Here is a 19,477-nt window from a genome sequence, read left to right on the forward strand (position 1 = left end):
AAGGGAACGTGTCTCTTGGAAGTCTGATGGCAAAAATAAAGAAGGAAGGGGCTGCAGATAAGCAACACGGTAAGAGCAAAGAGGCAGAAGAATACAGACTCCCCAACCATTCAAACAAGATGCCAGTTAATTATTAAAACTGCCCAGAAGAGGGCATTCTTGAACCAAGAAACAGAGGAAGCAACTACGCGTTAGTTGTGATAGGACAATCTGTCATCGCTGGTCAGGAAAAGTCAACACGCTGTCTCATAAACAGGAATAAACATAACAAACAGAACAAAGAGAGCATAAATCAAACTTTTCAGCAAATGTTATTTAAACTCACAAAGCAGGGGCGCTCGGGTGGCTCAAATCATGATCCCAGGGTCCAGGGATGGAATCCATCATTGGGCTCAACTGGGAGTACTCCCTCTGCCATTCCTACTTGTGCTCATACTCATTCTCTCTCTTTCTCTGTCAAATAAATGAATAAAATCTTTTAAAGAAATAGATAAGCTCACAGAGCAGAACTCACAAAACTCACAATAGTCCAACATGAATTAAGTTTAATCCAGCAGATTATAGAAATGCAAGAACACAGTACCCCACCAATGTAAAATTCTGAATAGGAATAGACAGTTGCAAAAAGAGCTAGAGGAATACTGGAAAGAAATTGGATCAAAAGGCAAAATTATTTCAAAAACGACTAAAAGAAAGTTGTCTATGAGGGACCCTGGATGGCTCAGCGGTTGAACCTCTGCCTTCAGCTTGGGGCCTGATCAGGGATCTGGGATAGATTCTTGCATCAGGCTCCCTGCAGGGAGCCTGCTTCTCCCCCTGCCTGTGTCTCTGCCTCTCTCTTTGTGTGTCTCATGAATAAATAAATAAAATCTTTAAAAAAAAAAAAAAGAAAGTTGTCTATGAGATAATAAATGCAAAGTAGTTAATGGGTACAAAGGATAGAAATGCAAGAGCTAAGAAAAAGAAAAGATTCCTAAAGAAAGATCCCTTTCAAGAAAGCTAAACAAAATAAAACACTCCAAAAGAACTACTATTTGAATTTATTATCTTTGTAAATTTCATTGAGATAAAACAAGAAACTATTGAAAGAATCTATCATATGGCACATAATATTAGAATTTGAAGATTGAAAACAATTTAAAACCCTCTGGGTCTGCAGACAAATTAACAAATCATTTATATGGGAAAGTAAATCAGGATGGTATTAGACTTACTGATAGCAAAATACAAAGCAAGAAAACAGTGAAGTAAAATTTTCAAGCAACTGGAATATAGATACAATAATTTATTTCCTGTATCAAAGCAGTCATACAGATGCAAGAAGTGACAAAATACTGTGATCATGAGCCTTGCCTAAGGAATATATTAATCAGGAGCAACAAACTATAGCCCACTGGTCAAACAGCTTCCACCTGTTTTTGTAAATAAAGTTTTTTGGAACACAGCCACCCTCAGCTTGCATGTATTGTCCGCCACAGCTTGTGTACAACTGCAGCAAAGTTGACTTGTTACAGCAAGGACTGTATGGCCCATAAAGCTGCAGGTGTTTACTTTCTGACCCTTCCAGAAGTTTGCCAGTTCCTGTACTAGAAGCTGAATTTCATCCAATCAAGAGACAATTGGGGAACACTTGGCAAAAAGCCTGATAGGGAGCTTAGAATGCTTGCAATTGGGGTGCCTGGGTGGCTCAGTGGTGGAGTGTCTGCTTTTGGCCCAGGGTGTGATCCCAGGGTCCTGGGATGGAGTCCCACATCGGGCTCCCCAAAGGGAGCCTGCTTCTCCCTCGGCCTATATCTCTGCCTCTCTCAGTGTGTCTCTCAAGAATAAATAAAATCTTTTTTAAAAAAAGAATATTTGTAATTGTAGTTCTAAGACTATAAAAAGGCAGGGAGGGGATGAGGGTGGAAGATCAATATCTAAATGAACGTTCTGGTAAAGTAGAAATAATACAATTTATTTTTAAATGGGAGAAGGAAGAAAAGGGAAAATAGAATAAGTTTACTGATTTTATACATATAATAGGTGTGTGCCTAAGGATATTAAACCTGACAAAGCGGGATCCCTGGGTGGCGCAGCGGTTTGGCGCCTGCCTTTGGCCCAGGGCACGATCCTGGAGACCCGGGATCGAATCCCATGTCGGGCTCCCGGTGCATGGAGCCTGCTTCTCCCTCGGCCTATGTCTCTGCCCCTCTCTCTCTCTCTCTCTGTGTGACTATCATAAATAAATAAAAATTAAAAAAAAAAAATAAACCTGACAAAGCAAAGAGTAGAAGCCTAATTAAGGAATACGAAGGCCAAGGAAATATATAAAGTATGAAGGTAACTGCAAAGTTATAAATATTATTACAAAATAAAATTACAAATATTCTTTAAAAATATAAAAAAGGTAAAGATAAAACAATTCTATCACAAAGTGAAAGACACAAGATAAATATGACAGAATGATGTGAATAATATGAACAATGAGCAGAGATAAAACATATTGTCTTAACAATAAATGTAAATGGGCTTAATTCACCCATTCAAAGAAAAAGATTTTTAGATTGCCATGCAAAGTGAAATGAAACTCCATAGGCTATATACAAGAGACAATAGCAAAAATTGGAAGGAGGAAATGGCAGCATGCATCCAGAGAATGTTTTTATCTAAACAATTTATGAGAGGACCTGGTTGGCTCAATCAGTTGAGTGACTGACTCTTGATTTTGGCTTGGGTTATGATCTCAGGTTGTGGGATCAAGCCCCATGTTGGGCTCTGTGCTCAGTGCAGTCTGCTTGTCCCTCTCCCTCTGCTCCTCCCCCCAACTCATGCGTGCTCTCTTTCTCTCTCTTAAACAAAAAACAAACAAACAAATAAATAAAATCTTAAAGAAATCGTTAAAATAGTTTATGGGCAGCTTCCATTTCAGTGTCTTTATGATCACTAGAGCCACTCACTATGCATGTCATCTGCAAGTTTTCTAGAGCACAGTTTTCACTCATTCTGACTGTTAGATAAATACAACTTTTCATCTGTACATATTGTTGTCATTGGAAAATTTCCCCCAACATCCAAGTATCCATTGTAGGAGTGCAGACAATACTGGCTCCAACTTTGGCCCTCCATCTTGCTCATGTTTGCTCAGTGACCTCTCTTAGGGCTATGTATTCCAGGCCCCTTAGAGATGAATACATACTTTAGAAATGCTCACCAAGGCTGGGGCTGGGGGAGGCTTGTTTTGGCTTTCCATGAGTCTTTCTCCTTCCTGATGCACAGGTGATGCCCAAGATCTAATTAAAGTTTACTGGCAATTAGGGGCAGGCAAGTCCTTGGAGGTGTGTGTGAACCCTTTGATCTCATGACAGTGCTCTTCTGCATGTCTCCTTGCTCTATAAAAATCTCTGGACTAAGGTCTGGATTTTGCAAAAAATAGCTGTGCAGCCGCCATGGATTATTACTGGATTCCCTGTCAGTAAATTACCCTGAATAAAATTCTGTGTAACCTGTATGGAGAGGATCTACTTCATTCTTTGGTCCTAAAGTGCCTTCTCAGTTTGGGACATACTTTATGGTCCCTCCTCCACTTCATCCATTCACCTAGTATTAGGATCCTTTATTTTTAAAAAACTCAACCTATATATTTAGATTTGTATTCTCCACAATTTAAACACTTCCTATGAGGTTTTCAAATTGATCATGAAGCTGTTTACAAAGATCTACAGTCTTTGCAAATGTGAGGCCATCAACCCGAGAGTAATGACTGTTTTTGCCTCTTTTTTTGCTTTCTTCTGTATTAGTTTTGTTGATTGCTCTTTATAAACAACCCAAACTATCACTAATTGAGAGCATTTTAGGGTAATATGTGTTCTCTAGAGAAGATTTTGTTTATTGTGATAAAATAATTGAGAGGACACTAATAAGATGCGAGACTTGAAATGACTGTAAGCACAAGTTAAAATCTTTTTCAGGGAAAGATAATTTTTGAAGAAAAGCTCCTTGCCTTATATTTGGGTACTATGTCAATAATTGCTCATTTAAAGAGTAAAAACAAAACGACTAATTTGTCTGTTGAAGAATGTTTGTACTGAGGCTTATTCCCACTAAGGAACCTCATTGTCAACAAATTCATTGACAATGGATCAGCCTTCCATGAGAGTTTCATGAGGATCAACCTTTTTCTTGGTAGAAAAACACTACTCTCATCTTTTAAGGAGTGCAAGAAACTTCAGTAGAGTGTACCACAGCTATGTATATATGCATAATAGAACTCTGAAACTTTAGAGTTGAGATTGATCAGAGAAATTATTTAATGCACTCTAACAACCTAGTAAGGCTAGCAATAAAAACAAAGGACAAATATTAAGAGCAACCAGGAAGGTGAAGAAGTGGGTGTGTACTATTGTCTTGGAAGGAACAGCACTCAGACCTAAGAAAGCTAGACCTCCTCAAGTGCCAGAAAAAAACCTGCCAGGTTAGAAACCTCAAGGCAGCTTTTTTTTTTTTTTTTAGTTTTGTGTTGTTTTTTAGATTTTTTAATATGTATTTAATTTTTTATTTTTTAAGTAAGTTCTCGATCCAGCATGGGGGCTTGAGCTCACGAACCCAAGATGACCAAGAAGGGGTCCTGCAGTACCTGCCAAGAGGGTCTTGGCTTCCTGCAGGATGGAAATCAAACATGAACCGAGAAGAAGTGAGAGCAGAGGTTATTGAGGATACAGACAAAGCGTCTAGGAGATGCCGAAAGGAAAGGAGAGAGAAACCGATCTTTGCTCCGGGTCTGGGGTTTTTATTGACGGTTGTGGTGTGGTGCATGTGTCCCCTCAGGCATCCAGCAACTGGTCAGAATAAAGACAGGGGCCTGGTGTCCATCGTAAGTCACTTATTCCTTGGCACCCGGGGTCTTGGCATCAAGACCTCTAGCGCCAGTGTCCTGGAACATGCCTGTGATGGCTTCACTTGGACATTCCTTAGCTGTTGTCTGTTGTGCTGGAAGAATCCACAGAAATCATTAACCCCTTGTCCCTTACAAGGAGGACATGCATTGCATGCATAAGATGGGGGCATGGGTCCCAGCAAGAATAAAAGCAGGAAAAAGAGAATAAAAAAACCCAACAGCAACAACAACAAAAATACCCAAGCAACTTTTTCCCCACAGGGTCCCTTCAGCTTCCCTGTCTCAGCCAGGGGCAGGTCAAGCAAAGAAGATCATGAGAATGCAGTGGCCGGAGGACAGGCAGAGAGGACAGCAGGCCCAGCGGTGGTCAAGGAGAAGAGGACGATTATGGCTGGAGGGCAGAGCATGGCCAGCAGGTGTAGAGGGAAGAAGCAAGGATGTAAGTCGGAGGCAGGTCATGAGTGGCTTGTCAGCCAGCATTTTTGGACTTGATCTTAAGAATGACAAGAGTTGGGGCACCCGGGTGGCTCAGCGGTTGAACATCTGCCTTCGGCCCAGGGCGTGATCCCGGGGTCCCGGGATCGAGTCCCATGTCGGCTCCCTGCATGGAGCCTGCTTCTCCCTCTGCCTGTGTCTCTGCCTCTCTTTGTGTGCCTCTCTTTTATTTATAAATAATTATATTATATATATTTATTTATAAATAAATAAAATCTTTAAAAAAAAAAAAAAAAGGAATGACGAGAGTCCACTGAGAGATGTGATGACCAGAACTGCCTTTCGGAATGAGGGCCCAGCCTACAGGGTTGGGGCAGAGGAAGCTAGGAGGCTGATCTAGGAGAGACAGAGGATGGGGACCCGGCTTAATCATCACATTAGCAAACACAGAGCCCCAGCTGCTCTGAGCAGTAATGTATCTGCTCTGAGCAGATTGCTCAGTATTGCTCTGAGCTTGTGATGTATCAAGTCTTCAAATTTTTAGTTATGTGGGCACGATTCACAAAAATGAGGAAAATATTACTATTACCTGCATTTTGGAGATGGAAAACATAAGGTACAGGGAAGTTAAATGTGTCTGCCAAGAAGACACATGTAGGTAGGGAGCAGACACACACAGTGTGGCTCCAGAAGCTGAGCTCTCAAGCTCTCTACTGGATCTGGAAAGGGGGGTCGGGGAGGAGGAAGCAGGATGACTCCCAGCTTTCTGGCTTGGGCAGCTGGGGATGAGGTGGTGTCTTTACTGAAATAGAAAACACAAGAGGAGGAGTGGATTTGGCGAATGGTGATGTGTTGAATTTTGGATTGTTAAGTTTAGGGGTACCTGCGAGGCCTCCCAGACAAGATTTCCAGCAAGTCTTTGGCCATCAGGATCTGGGTTTCAGGCGGGTGTCTGGGAGTAGTTGGGGGTGGTCTGAGTGGTGGGGTGGATGAAGCCAAGGGTGGAGTGAGGAGGGATTGCAGAGCAGAGAGCAGTGTTCTTCCCTGGGATGGTGGCAGAGTACAGGCCCAGAGGCTCCACCAGAATCATATGTGTATTGCGGCCCTTCTTTCTAGAAGGAATGCCCAGGCCCATTTGTTATATTGGCACTCAATGCTGTTTTATTTATTTATTTATTTATTTATTTATTTATTTATTTATTTATTTTTTTTTATTTGAGAGAGAGTGAGAGCACAAACCAGGCAGAGAGGCAGAGAGAGGGGAAGAAGCAGACTCCCTGCTGAGCAGAGAGCCCGTGGGGCTCAATCCCAGGACCCCGGGATCATGACCAGAGCCAACGACAGATGCTTCACCAACTGAGCCACCCAGGTGCTCCCCCCCCTGTGCTGTTTTAATGGGGTTATGGACCATCTCCCCTAAGCCTACCCAGGGACTCACTGAGAGTCAGTGGATCTCAGGTTCAAGGGCAGAAGGAAGTGGGCTTGGACCCAGCCCCGAGATCACTAGTATTTAAAGGGCAGGCTGGGATCCCCGGGTGGTGCAGCGGCTTATCGCCTGCCTTTGGCCCAGGGCACGATTCTAGAGACCCGGGATCGAATCCCGCGTCGGGCTCCCGGTGCATGGAGCCTGCTTCTCCCTCTGCCTGTGTCTCTGCCTCTCTCTCTCTCTGTGTGTGTGTGACTATCATAAAAAAATAAAGGGCAGGCAGGCAAAGAGAAGCTGCAGAGGGGACTTGGATGTGGAGGTCAGGAAAGTAGGAGGGTGAGCAAGTGGGCCCCAAAGGAGGGGGTCCCCTCCCAGCAGCATGCACCCCACATCCTGATGTCGAGAACAAGAATTCCTGTCCCCTCAAAGGTCCTTCCAGCCTGGCTAAGAATCAAATTGACATGAGACAGATTAACAGGAGAAGATGGAAGTTAATAGGGGTACATATGGGGAGTCCACACAGCCACGGGGGTTCCAGGCAGTCAGGCAAAACAAGGTCTACATGTCATTCCGAATAAGAAGGGGCACGGGGTCTGGCCTTCAGACGGAGGGAATCACTTCCAGGGAGGTAGGAGGAGCCGGTGTTTGGTAGATGTTTGCTCTACCGTGCAGACGGGGCACTCAGGTGTAATTTCTGTTGCTAATCCTTATTCTGGGAAAGACTCCCAGTTTCGATTCTTCTGTGTAATTAAGGGAGGAACAAAGTTCCTTGTGGGCCCACAGGGTCTCAAGTGCCTTTGGCTCAAAAGACTCCACATATCAAAGCAGCACGTGCTGTCCCAAAAGCCTTCACTGGATCCCAAATGTAAACATAAGCACAGTAGGTAGGAGGGTGTTGAATGGGTGTCTCACAAGCACCTCCAAATGCACCTTGCTAGGGAGACTTTATAAACTCCAGCTTTTCTGAGATTCCTTAATCAAGGTGCTGACTACGTTTGCCAGAGCTGAGTGGTGATGCCACGGACGCCAACGCTCTCAGCACCTGCACTGCCTCACTCCCTCTGCCCACCCTCCCCGAGACTTCTCTCACCCACCCCCCTTCTCCTGGCATCTCCCTAACACCGCTCAAATTGCCATGACTCCTATGTGCCTGCCACTGGCCCCGAGGGCTGGGGCGCAGCCTCTCCTGATCATCCTGGCTGCGCTCCTGGCTCCTGGCTTGTTGCTTGGGGGTACAGAAGGCAGCCCTCGGAAGTCTTGCTCTTGCCCCAAGTTGCTGCCAAGCACACAGAGCAGAGAACAGTGCTTATAACGACGAGGCCACCTAAGCTGAATGCCCCTCAGAGGCAGAGCATCTGGGCCAAGGGGTAAGTAGGATGTAGGATTCCCCATACGGTCCCTTTGCCCTGCTCAGGCACACCGTGGCCTGTGGACGGCTCAGAGGGGGTGGGTTGTGTGTTGTCTAAGGGGCTCTCAGGCTATCAGTTCGGGCCCAAATGGTTACACTGACAGCTAGTAATGTGTAGCTCTCACTGTCAGATATTCCTATAGTGGCTTTGACAGGAAGTAGCGATAGCCATAATTAAGCATGAGGACAGGAACATGACTTGAGTGTACAGTTCCCAGCCTCTGGACCAGGGCCTCTTGAGAGGTTCCTCTGCCCCTGTTCCTCAGTGGGCTTGTTACAGGTAGACAGCATGGTGGTGTGCAGAAGGAGTCTGGGCTAAGCCTAGGATCTCAGCCACGGTGAAGCCTCCAGCACCCCTCACACCTTTGTGGGCCTGGATTTCTGAAAACTGTTGGGCCACACGTCCTCTGAGGCGTGTTTTAGTTCTAACACCCTTTGATTTTGTGACTTTCCAAGTTGGAAAATGGTATACTCTGTGCCTTTCTCCCCATGCCCACCACAGGGTCAGTTCTACTCTGCACTTTCTCCTGGGGTCCCCATGCAGTATGGCAAAAAGAAAGTATGAAGTGCTTTTGATGGGAAGATGAGGTGGGACAAGGAAGGTGGTGGCGTTCTCATCATTCCCAGGATTTGGAATGTCACCATGCCAGCAGGTCATCCTCTCCCTGGTCTGTGGCTTCCTTTTCTGGTTTTGCTTCTCCGTGTTTCTGGAAGAATCCTCCCCCACTGAATTCTCTCCTAGCTCCCACTCGACTCTAGAGGTTCAGTGAATGACCCCAGCCTGTCAACTCTCAGTGCTTCACTTTGGAAAACTGACCGCACAAACTGAGACACCCTATGATTTCAGCAACGGCCACAGTGGTGCCCAGCATGGGTTCCCAAGATGGTAGCACATTAGTCCTTCATAGAACACACCTGCAGGACCAAGATGGTGGGGCCACAGTCTCCTTCCTGCCCCTGCACACTCCACCACCACTAATCTTGCTTTGCCACCATTCAACAGACTCCTCCTTCCCTCATCACTGTATTTCCTTTTGAGGTTTCTTGGTGTCCTTTCTAGCCCATCAGAGAAGTTCTAATAGTGTTGAACTTCAGAAAGGTTGGAGTCTTCCGTTTCCTCCTAGCAGGTTCCTTGGATCCTATTGAACTTTCTCTACCTCTTTCTCTACTAGTAGTTTTACATGCTAAGATTATTGGGAGAGGCAGCCTTCCTTGGATTATGAAAGGTCTATATTCTCCTTAAGGCCAAGGGTGTCTATCTGCCTCTGATCGACTTACCTGAGCGGGAGAGGCCATTATTCATGTGTTTCTTCAACAGCCAGCAGACTCTCATCCCCAGCAGCTTTTCCTAGAGCCCCATCACCCCTGTGTCTCTGTCTCTCCTTTCCTATCTATCCCTTCCCCGTCCCTTTCCCGCATCCTTCTCTCCCCGACTTTTCTCTTTTCTTCCTCCTCCTCCTCTTCTTTCCCCTCCCTCCCTCATTCTTTCTTTTCTTTTCTTTTAAATATTTCTTTTTTTAAGATTTTATTTATTTATTCATGAGAGACACACAGAGAGGCAGAGTCACAGGCAGAGGGAGAAGCAGGCTCCATGCAGGGATCCTGATTCAGGACTCGATTCTGGGACTCTGGGATCACGCCCTGAGCCAAAGGCGGACGCTCAACCGCTGAGCCACCCAGGGTCCCTTTATTCTTTTATTTTAGAGAGAGAGCACACAGGGGAGTAGGGGCAGAGGGAGAGGGAGAGAGAGAATCTCAAGCAGACTCCCTGCTGAGTATAGAGCCTGATTTGGGGCTCGATCTCAGGACCCTGAGATCATGACCTGAGCTGAAGTCAAGAGTCGTATGCTTAGCTGACAGAAGCACCCAGACCTCCCCTTCTTTCTTACTATATGCACCCTAATAACGGTAAAGAAAGGAGCAGTCATGCTAAGATGCTTAGATTTTAAATCATAAAAGGTTTTGATCTTCTCTGTCACCCATTATCTTGATGACATATGTTCAGAAATCTGAAATTGTGGACCAGAAAAGTTAGAGAACCAGTGATTTTTAGACATGATTCCTGATAAATATAAAATCCACAGTCAGTGAAATTGCTAAATGAGTTCAGTATGTTCCTGCCTTGATAAGCATCAGAATGAAGGAAGCTGTTTCTCATGAGAGAGAGGAATGTAGGGCTAGATTTGGTTCCCACTTCCCTGAATTTAAGAACATGTTGACTTTGATGTCTTCTGAAAAGAATTTCAGAAACCACTTCCTGTGCCAGAAATAACAAGAGTGAGAAGTCCAATACTTTGGGCAGGTTAAAAAATTCTCTGTGGGATAGTTTTCGATTTGCATAGTTCTGGTCAAGAGGTCTCACATGAAGACACTTTCAAACTGCCCGTTACCTGTAGGTCAATAAGGCCGTAGCTCAGACAAGCTAGGCAGTAGCCTACCCCGGAAATGGGTATCCAGATGGCCCTGTTGGTGCCTTTCATTAGCATAAACAGTTTTCATCATTGTTTTATAGATCACATGCAAAAGTGAGAGGCACTTGGGTCAACCACTGAAAATCATTCTGTAAAAGACCTACAATAGGAAAATAAATTGAGCATAACTGAAGTACGTTTTCTTCCAAAGCAGTGAGTCTAGGTAGCTATAGTTTAGGATGAACAAGAAAGGTGTGAGTGAGGGCTTTGAACCAAGATGCCTGGATCCAGATCCTGGCTCTCCTATTTAACCAGCTCTGTGACCTGGAGCCTGTTCCTGAATCTCTGTGCCATCCTGGGCTACTGTGAGGATTTGTGAGTCTGAGATATTAGCTATAGTCCTTTTGATCGAAAGAACACACCAAGATTGTAATATATTTTGTGTGTAAACGTGGATCCATAGGTGACTTTTGATTTTCCTACAGAAGGTAATTTCCTCAATGTTCTTTAATGAACATGCATTGCTTCCAAATGCAAAAAAGAAATGTATCCAGTGTTTCCCAGTTCATTCTGGTAACAAACGACTCCTTCCTTTATATCACAGGGCTCTCCTGAAGATTCAATAGTTGAATTCTATTTTGTTAGTCGTTAGTAGAACGTATTATTCATTCATTCGTCCCTCCACCCATCCCTTCTAGAACTACAGTGCTAAGAAATGCTGAGAGAGAGAGAGAGAAAGACATTGTAGGTTTCTTCCTCTGTGAGTTCACAGTCTTGCCCCAGAAGGGAGTGGGCAGGTAGGATCAGAAAACAGATTCTATAAGAGTGAGGGAAGTGCCTACACCGGAGGGCTGTGAGAACATGCCAGGGAAGGACAACTAACCCGGATTTGAGGGAGTTACAGAGGTGAGGAAGAGCTTCCTCTGAAGAGAGGCCATGGGCAGCAGAGCACGGAGAGAGCGAGCGAGCTAACCAGGACAAGCTTTGGGGTGGTTTGTGGGGGAAGTGGCGGCCAGCCGAGGAGAAAGCTGGCTGGCGAGAGGAAGGCTGGCTGCTGTAAGAATCTGAAAGAAAAGGTTAGTCTGGTGTGGAGGTTGGCGCTTCTCAGAGAAGAGGCCCAAGGAGTAAACAGTGACAAGGTCACGAAGGGCCCTGCGGGACATCGGGTGGCATTGAAACTTCATCTTTAGAATGATAGGGAACGTCAGAAGAGTTTTGTAAGCGGGTCAGAGTCCAGTCTGGCACTTCAGGGGGCTCTCTGGGGCTGCCGAGGAGTGGAGGCTGGCAGTGGCGTGAGGACTGTAGTGTCTGGAAGGGAGGAGAAGCAGCCTGGCCCGGGGTAGCAGCCGGGGGTGGAGACCGTGCAAGGCTGGGAGAGGGCTGAATCCAGATGGACCCTCAGACCCTCGGCTGAACGCTCCGCACAGGAAAGAGGAAACACACTCGAGGTAACACCCAAGTGATGTATCCACTGGTCTCTGAGGAGCCGCTCGGCCTAGAGCCAAAGAACGCAGCCTTGCTTTTGCTTCCTTGGCAAGTACGGCAACACGAGGAGGCTTTTCTGTGACTAAACTATAGGAAGACTCTCTGGGCTGCCCAAAGATCCTTCCAGTTTGTTTTTAAGATTGTTCTTGTGCCCTTGAGAGAGCTATGAGGTGATTTCATACCAGTGGCCCTGAGGGCTCCTTAGCAGGACACGGAAAGAGGCCGTAGGAGGAAGGGAGTGTGGTCTCCACACTGTGTTCAGCAGTGGCCTTGGGCGGGGCTGAGCTGCGTGGAAGTGCAAGACTCGGGGATGACACACGTACAGGTGGCCCGGGTGAGATGGTTGCCAGCACCATCTAAAAGCTATGGACAGGGATCCCTGGGTGGCTCAGCGGTTTAGCGCCTGCCTTTGGCCCAGGGCGCGATCCTGGAGCTCCAGGATCGAGTCCCACATCGGGCTCCCTGCACGGAGCCTGCTTCTCCCTCTTCCTGTGTCTCTGCCTCTCTCTCTCTCTATGTCTATCATGAATAAATAAATAAATAAATAAATCTTTAAAAAATAAAAATAAAAAAAAATAAAAGCTATGGACAGAGCTCCCGAACACTCAGGCTGGGGACAGAAGGAGGCAATAACACTTTCAGAAATTCGGTGGTGATCCTCTGCTCTCAAGTGTTACTATCCACAGCTGGGAGCCCACTGGAGCCGCCTTTCACCCAGAGAGCTGTCTCTCCATCAGTCTTAGATAATATCTCTGACACCAAGATGGTAGGGAAAGTACCATCTTTGAATTACCTACACAGTCCTTTGTCACTCTAAATTTATCCGTGGCATTTCTCAATATGGCAACTATGTCAATATCTTCATCCCTTAATTCATTCAACACACATTTCTTTTTTTTTTAAAGATTTTAAAAATTTATTTATTTATGAGAAACAGAGAGAAAGAGAGAGAGAGAGAGAGACAGGCAGAGACACAGGCAGAGACACAGGCAGGCTCCATGGAGGGAGCCCCACATGGGACTCGATCCCGGATCTCCAGGATCACACCCCAGGCTGAAGATGGCACTAAACTGCTTAGCCACTGGGGCTGCCCTCAACATACATTTTCTGAGCCATGTGTCAGGCACTGTCCTAGGCACTGGACGCAAACATGAATTAGATGTTATTGTTGCTCTGCAAGGGGCCACCCAACCCAATTGGAGATTTACTTGGTGAGACCCAGGAAGTTCAATGCCTGTGACTAGTTTCTGTTCTGCTCAGATTTGTCATTTATCCAAACTTTCCAAAAACCATTTGAAATGGTAGATTGAGTAAAACAGATTGTTCTCCCTAATGTGGGTGGTCCTAATTTCTCCAGTCTATAGAATTCATGTTTTTTAGATCCATGTTTTGATATCAAAGAACGGGCTGCTGGGCTATTATTACTCACTTCGTTGTGAGTTTGTTACCTTCTTAACTGCATTGTGGGTTCTGGGTGGGAAGGTTGTATTAGGCAGCATTCCCAGAGAAACAATCAGTGGGAGATAGGAGGAATTTGCTGTAAGGCATTGGCTCAGGTGTTTATGGAGGTTGACAGATCCCAAGATCTGCGGTCGGGCAAGCTATATACCCAAGAGAACCGACCGTGTAGTTCCAGCTCAAAGATAAGAAGAGGCCCAGGTGCCTGATGGAGCAGTCAAGCAGGAGGACTTTCCCCTTACTCACAGGGCAACGGGAGGCAGTGTCTTTTTGTCCTTTTCAGACCTTCAACTGATTGGATGAGGACCACCCACATTAGGGAGAGCAATCTGCTTTACTCAATCTACCATTTCAAATGTTTGGGTTTTTAAAAATTTTTTAAACATCTATTTTTGTTAAGGAATGAATTCAAGCCCAACATGGGGCTTGAACTCATGACCCCAGGATAAAGAGTTGCGTGCTCTCCTGACTGAGCCAGCCAAGCACCATACCATTTCATCCAAAACCATCATCACAGACACACCCAAAACAATGTTTGATCAACTAACTATCTGGGCACCTCATGGCCCAGGCAAGTTGACACATGAAATTAGCCATCACAAGGGTTTACCAGTGTTTCCTGTTGCTTTAGCAGCATCACCACCTCACATGCCAGTATCCAGTGTTGCTCTCATAAGCAGGCCTGTGCTCAGTCGTGGTGTCTTGGCAGCTGGAAATGTTCAGGAATTGGGCCAATCCCAGTCCTCAGAATGCAGTGCACGGAGCCGTGGGGCAATTAGAGAAGCAGTATCTTTTTTTTTTTTTAATTTTTATTTATTTATGATAGTCACAGAGAGAGAGAGAGAGAGGCAGAGACACAGGCAGAGGGGGAAGCAGGCTCCACGCACCGGGAGCCCGACGTGGAATTCGATCCCGGGTCTCCAGGATCGCGCCCTGGGCCAAAGGCAGGCGCCAAACCGCTGCGCCACCCAGGGATCCCGAGAAGCAGTATCTTGGGAGGAAAGGATGCTTCAAATTAAAGAACCAGACGCACAGTCCAAAAAAGTCATCGGTGCAGAGAGGAAGAATCTGTGTTCAAACCAGTAGCACAAAACTCAGACAAGAGGGAGACAATTCAAAGCAAAAAGTGGGAGCTGGGGGATCCCTGGGTGGCGCAGTGGTTTAGCGCCACCTTCAGCCCAGGGTGTGATCCTGGGAGACCCAGGATCGAGTCCCACATTGGTCTCTCCGCGTGGAGCCTGCTTCTCCCTCTGCCTATGTCTCTGCCTCTGTGTGTGTGTGTGTGTCTCTCATGAATAAATAAGTAAAATCTTAAAAAAAAAAAAGTGGGAGCTGGAATCAGGAGAAGCTCTCTGATCTGGGGAGTGTAGGAGATATTTCACCACCTGGCCTGAGTCAGGGTGGGAGGCCCTGAGAATGAGAAGCCTGAACCCAAGGCCTTCCTCCCCTGGCTTCAAACTCTTCCCTGTGACAAAGGGGCCTGAGGATCCCCAGGGCCTGTGGGGAGGTGGCACCGATAGTTTCTGACACACTTCGGGAGGAAGGAAGAGGTTTCTCACAACAACTCTTCTTGCTGAGAGTGTTTTGTGGGGACCGGGTTATGAAGAGGCCACAGCCCCTTTTCTGCCCTGTAGTCAGGCACTCCAGCGCAGGCTGATGGGGCTGTCTGGGGGCGCCAGACAGGGCATTGGGGGGCCTGAAGTAGAGAGGAGGACGTGTGTGGAGTGGGCCGTCAGTCCCCTCACTCGAGAAAAGTCTGTCGGGATCCTGACCATGTTCATCTACCTAATTTTTTGATTCCAGCAGTGTGCGAAACAAACGCCTTCTCAGAGACCTTACATTCCGGTGGGCAGTGGGATCAGATGGTAAGCCAAAAGTAGGGTGAGGGAGCGAGAAGATGGGGCTCGTATCGTGGTCAGAGGTGTCTCTGGAAAGCTGGCATTCACACAGCGAGGCACGTGAGCATCTGGAGGGGACACTGTAAGCCAGGAGGGAAGGCCTGGCGGGTTGGGAGACCAGCCAGAGGAGGCCCGTGTGTCCGGAGCAGAGGGAGCCGGGAAGGACAGCCCGCCAGGTCATGGAGAGCCCATTGCTTCCCCCTTAAATCTTTTCTCCTCTCTGCTGGCCTGTGAGCTCTCTGCAGCCAGCTGCTCAGGACACTGGGGACTTGTCAGGGATGGGGAGGGAGGGGTAGAGAGGGGCAGTAGGGAGAGGGTCTGGAGGTGGTGGTGTTGACGGGGCCCAGCATTCCCTCCGATTGGCCTGGGGTGGGATGTATGAGAATCTGGGCAGAAAGAGGCAGCAACACCCTGCTCCCAGGCCCCAAATGAAAGCAGAGTGCAGACGGATGCCCTCAAGCAATGGCTTTCAACATTTTTTTACTTGACACGTAGGTCAGGAAAACATTTCACATCAAGACTCGGTCCATGCACGCATTCTTTAATACCTAAATAGTTTTTTTTTCCTAAATAGTTTTTAAAAGCTTTTTATTTATTTAAGAGAGAGAGCACAGAGGGAGAGGGAGAAGCAGACTCTCCACTGAGCAGAGAACCTGACATGAGACTCGATCCCAGGACCGTGGAATCATGACCTGAGCCAAAGGCAGATGCTTAACCAGCTGACCATTCAGGCACCCATCTACCTAATTTTTTGAAAAAATGACAGTTGTGACTCAGCACATTGAGCCTATGAGCCACTGGCCGATGAACCATATGCCCTGGCCGCTGGTAAGAAGCACCTGCCGTGCCCTGCAGAATGCGGTGCCAGCATCACACCTGTAGGGGTTCTCAGCTGGAAAGTCTGGAGCAAGGCCTAGCATCCACATTTTAAAAAGCTACCAGATGATTCTCACGTGAAGCCAGGGATGAGACCCCTGGTGCTGATGGATGGTGACCCATGCTGTGAAAAACACTGCTGTGATGTGTCGAGATAATCTGCAACCATCAGGAGGGGAGGTTTTCCTATTCTCTGGCCCAGCATCCTACCCGGTGTGCAAGACATGGGGTGGGACGAAAAGTCAGGCAGTTGTCCCAGCATCTGCCAGGGTCATTGGACAGAGAAATGCTGCCGAGTGTTGTATAAACAGTTTCGGTGAGGTAAACCACTCTTATCAGGAGTTGTGGGCATTCCAACTGCCCTTGCAGGCAGGCTTTTCTAAGAATTGTAGGCCCAGCCCCATGACACTAAGTCTTCTCTGCATACTCTTCCTTATCTTTGTCCTGTCACCTTTGACCACCTACATCTGCTTCTGCCCCTTAGGGAGAAATACAACTTGGAGCCATATGACATCAAAATATATTCAAGTTTCCTTAGAACAGGCTTCCTGGGGAAACTCCCCAGAGAAGATGGTAGGGGGCCTCATTCATAAAGCCTTGTACCCCTGCCCCTGTATGTCTAGGTATTGCTGGAAGTAGTAGAGGTTTCCAATAATAAATTTGTTGATCCTTTGGTGATCTTCATAAAAGAAGAGCTTGACATTTTGCTTTGCAGAGACTGGCCAGAGAGCCGAGTGAGTCCTGTCTGCCTTAGCCAGAGGCACTAGAAGCACACAACTGGGGCAGTGTGATATTCTTCAAGATGAATTACACAACCACACAGGTGAGCAAAGCTTCTCCACAGCCATGCCTGAAAATATCTCTGTGTATGATAACAAGTATTGACTGGGATCCAGGCTCTATAATGGCAGTCAGGAGATGCTTGGACTTGGGGTCTGAATCTTAAAGCAAGAGCCAAGGGCAATGGTTTTTAACCTTGACTGCACAATAAAATCACCAGTGCAGTTTTTGGTTTTGCTTTAAAAAAAAAAACAAAAAACAAAAAAAACGATGCCTGTGTCCTATCCCTAGAGACACAGTTTAACTAGAAGAGGGTGGGGCTCAGGCATCAGTATTATTTAAAAAGTGCCTCGTGATATTATAAAATGCAACCTGGTTGGAGAGTCACTGTCCAGGACAAGTACACAGCTTGTGAAAATTTGCCACCTTCTTGACAAGTGTCACCATATGCATGCAATTCAATGGGAGCAATCTTATGGGTTTCAGAAACCCAGGCAATAGGGGTCCTTCTGCAGTGTGCACTGATAGTAGGATGCTGTGACAAAGCTTGACAGCCTGGCCATATTGCTGCTTTGGTCTGTAGTCTGACTGGCCACTGTGTGCTCCTGTTAGAACACCTTTTCCTGAAGCTGAGCATCAGCGTTAAGCATGGAAGAGGATGGGCAGTCCTCTTGAAGGGGAGGCTGTTGCTATCATGGACAGAGGCCTGTTGGCCAAGTCTCACCAGAAAAGCTGACACCGTACAAAGAGCAGCTGGCAATGGCTGCAGACGCCTCTTAGCGGCGTCACAGTGGTCAGCAGACACAAGCATCTTACACAAGTGGCAAAAAGAGGAGCCATCAAAAAAGGGGCTGATCCATTTTCTAAGAAAGATTTGCACAGTGGGAAAGCACAAGCTATTCTCACTGTAAGAGCCATTGTGAAAACCCTAGTCACATGGACTCAAGGAACCAAATTTGCATCTGATTGTTGGTTCCAAGGGCCATATGTCTGAAGAGAGTCTTGCTGCAGAAAGATGAAGCGACATTTAGAACATTTGAACTAATTAATGAGAATGTTCCAGGCAAAGTGTGCCTGGCCAACTTCCTTGGAATGGATATTATCTGTAACAAAATGTGTTCTCCGGTAAAAAATGGCACCATGATTGAAGTTCAGGTTGACTCCAAGGCTATGGATGGGTATTTGCTTCATCTCTTCTATGTAGGGCTGTGTTTCCTCTTGCTGATGTAAAAATTATCACAAACCAAGGGGTATAAAGTTTATTTTCTTATAGTTCTGGAGGCCAGAAGTCTGCAATAGGTCTTATTTGGTAAAACCAAGACATTGGTTGTATTCCTTCTGGAGACTCTAGAGAAGAAAATCCATTTCCTGTTTTTTTCCAGCTGCTAGAGACTTTATGCATTCATTGGCTTTTGACTCCTTCCTTGCATCCCTTAGACCTTCCATCACACCTCTTTCTCTAACTTTGACCAGCCTGCTGCCTTCTTTAAGGACCCTAGAAATTACATTGGGCCCACCCAGATATTCCAGGATAATTCCTGTCTCAAGATCTTTAATCACATCTGCAAAGTATCTTTTGCCATGTAAGGTATGGTATGTACAGTTTTTAGGGATAGGGGTGTATTTAGAGGCAATGTGGATGTCAGTGGATGTCTTTTATCAGAGTAGGTAAAAAAAAAAAAAAAAAAAAAAAAAAAAGGATTCTGAAAACCTCGTATGCTCAGCACTGAGGGATTGGCCAAATCTGGAAGACAATGATAAAAAGCATGAGCAGAGAGGTACAGATAAATGGCTTCAAAGCAGTAAGATGCCCCCAAGCAATGCCAGGAAAGGCATAAAAGAGGTTTGCCAATCTATTTATCCTTCCTGTGATGTGTTTGCTCAAAAAGAAAAAGAGCCGAAGAAGCACAACATTGATTTGGGGAAACTAATGGGGCTTCACAGTGCAGATAGTTCTGGAAAACGGGAGCTAGCTGAAGTTCAATGAATTGATGGCTATGAGCCTCACATCCAAAAATCTATTAAAGGTCAGGGCTTACAAATGGTGACAAATAAAATAACCTTAGTGAAACCACAGTTAAAATAGAAAGGGTGTCTTTCATTTATTTAATCTCAAAGCAACCAACTCAGGAATTTGGGGGGTTTTCTACATCTCACAGGTTATTATTTTTTAAGATTTTATTTATTCATGAGAGACAGAAAGAGAGAGGCCGAGTCATAGACAGAGGGAGAAGCAGGCTCCATGCAGGAAGCCCTATGTGGGACTCGATCCCAGGACTCCAGGATCACGCACTGAGCCAACGGCAGATGCTCAACCACTGAGCCACCCAGGCACCCCCATCTTACAGGTTAATTATTGCCTTGCTCTTTAGCACTCGGGCTGTTTCTGCAGTGATTCCAGTCAGCACTGGATCAGGAGTTGTGTAG

This window comes from Canis lupus, chromosome 5 (assembly GCF_048164855.1).
Source record: "Canis lupus baileyi chromosome 5, mCanLup2.hap1, whole genome shotgun sequence".
Taxonomy (NCBI): domain Eukaryota; kingdom Metazoa; phylum Chordata; class Mammalia; order Carnivora; family Canidae; genus Canis; species Canis lupus.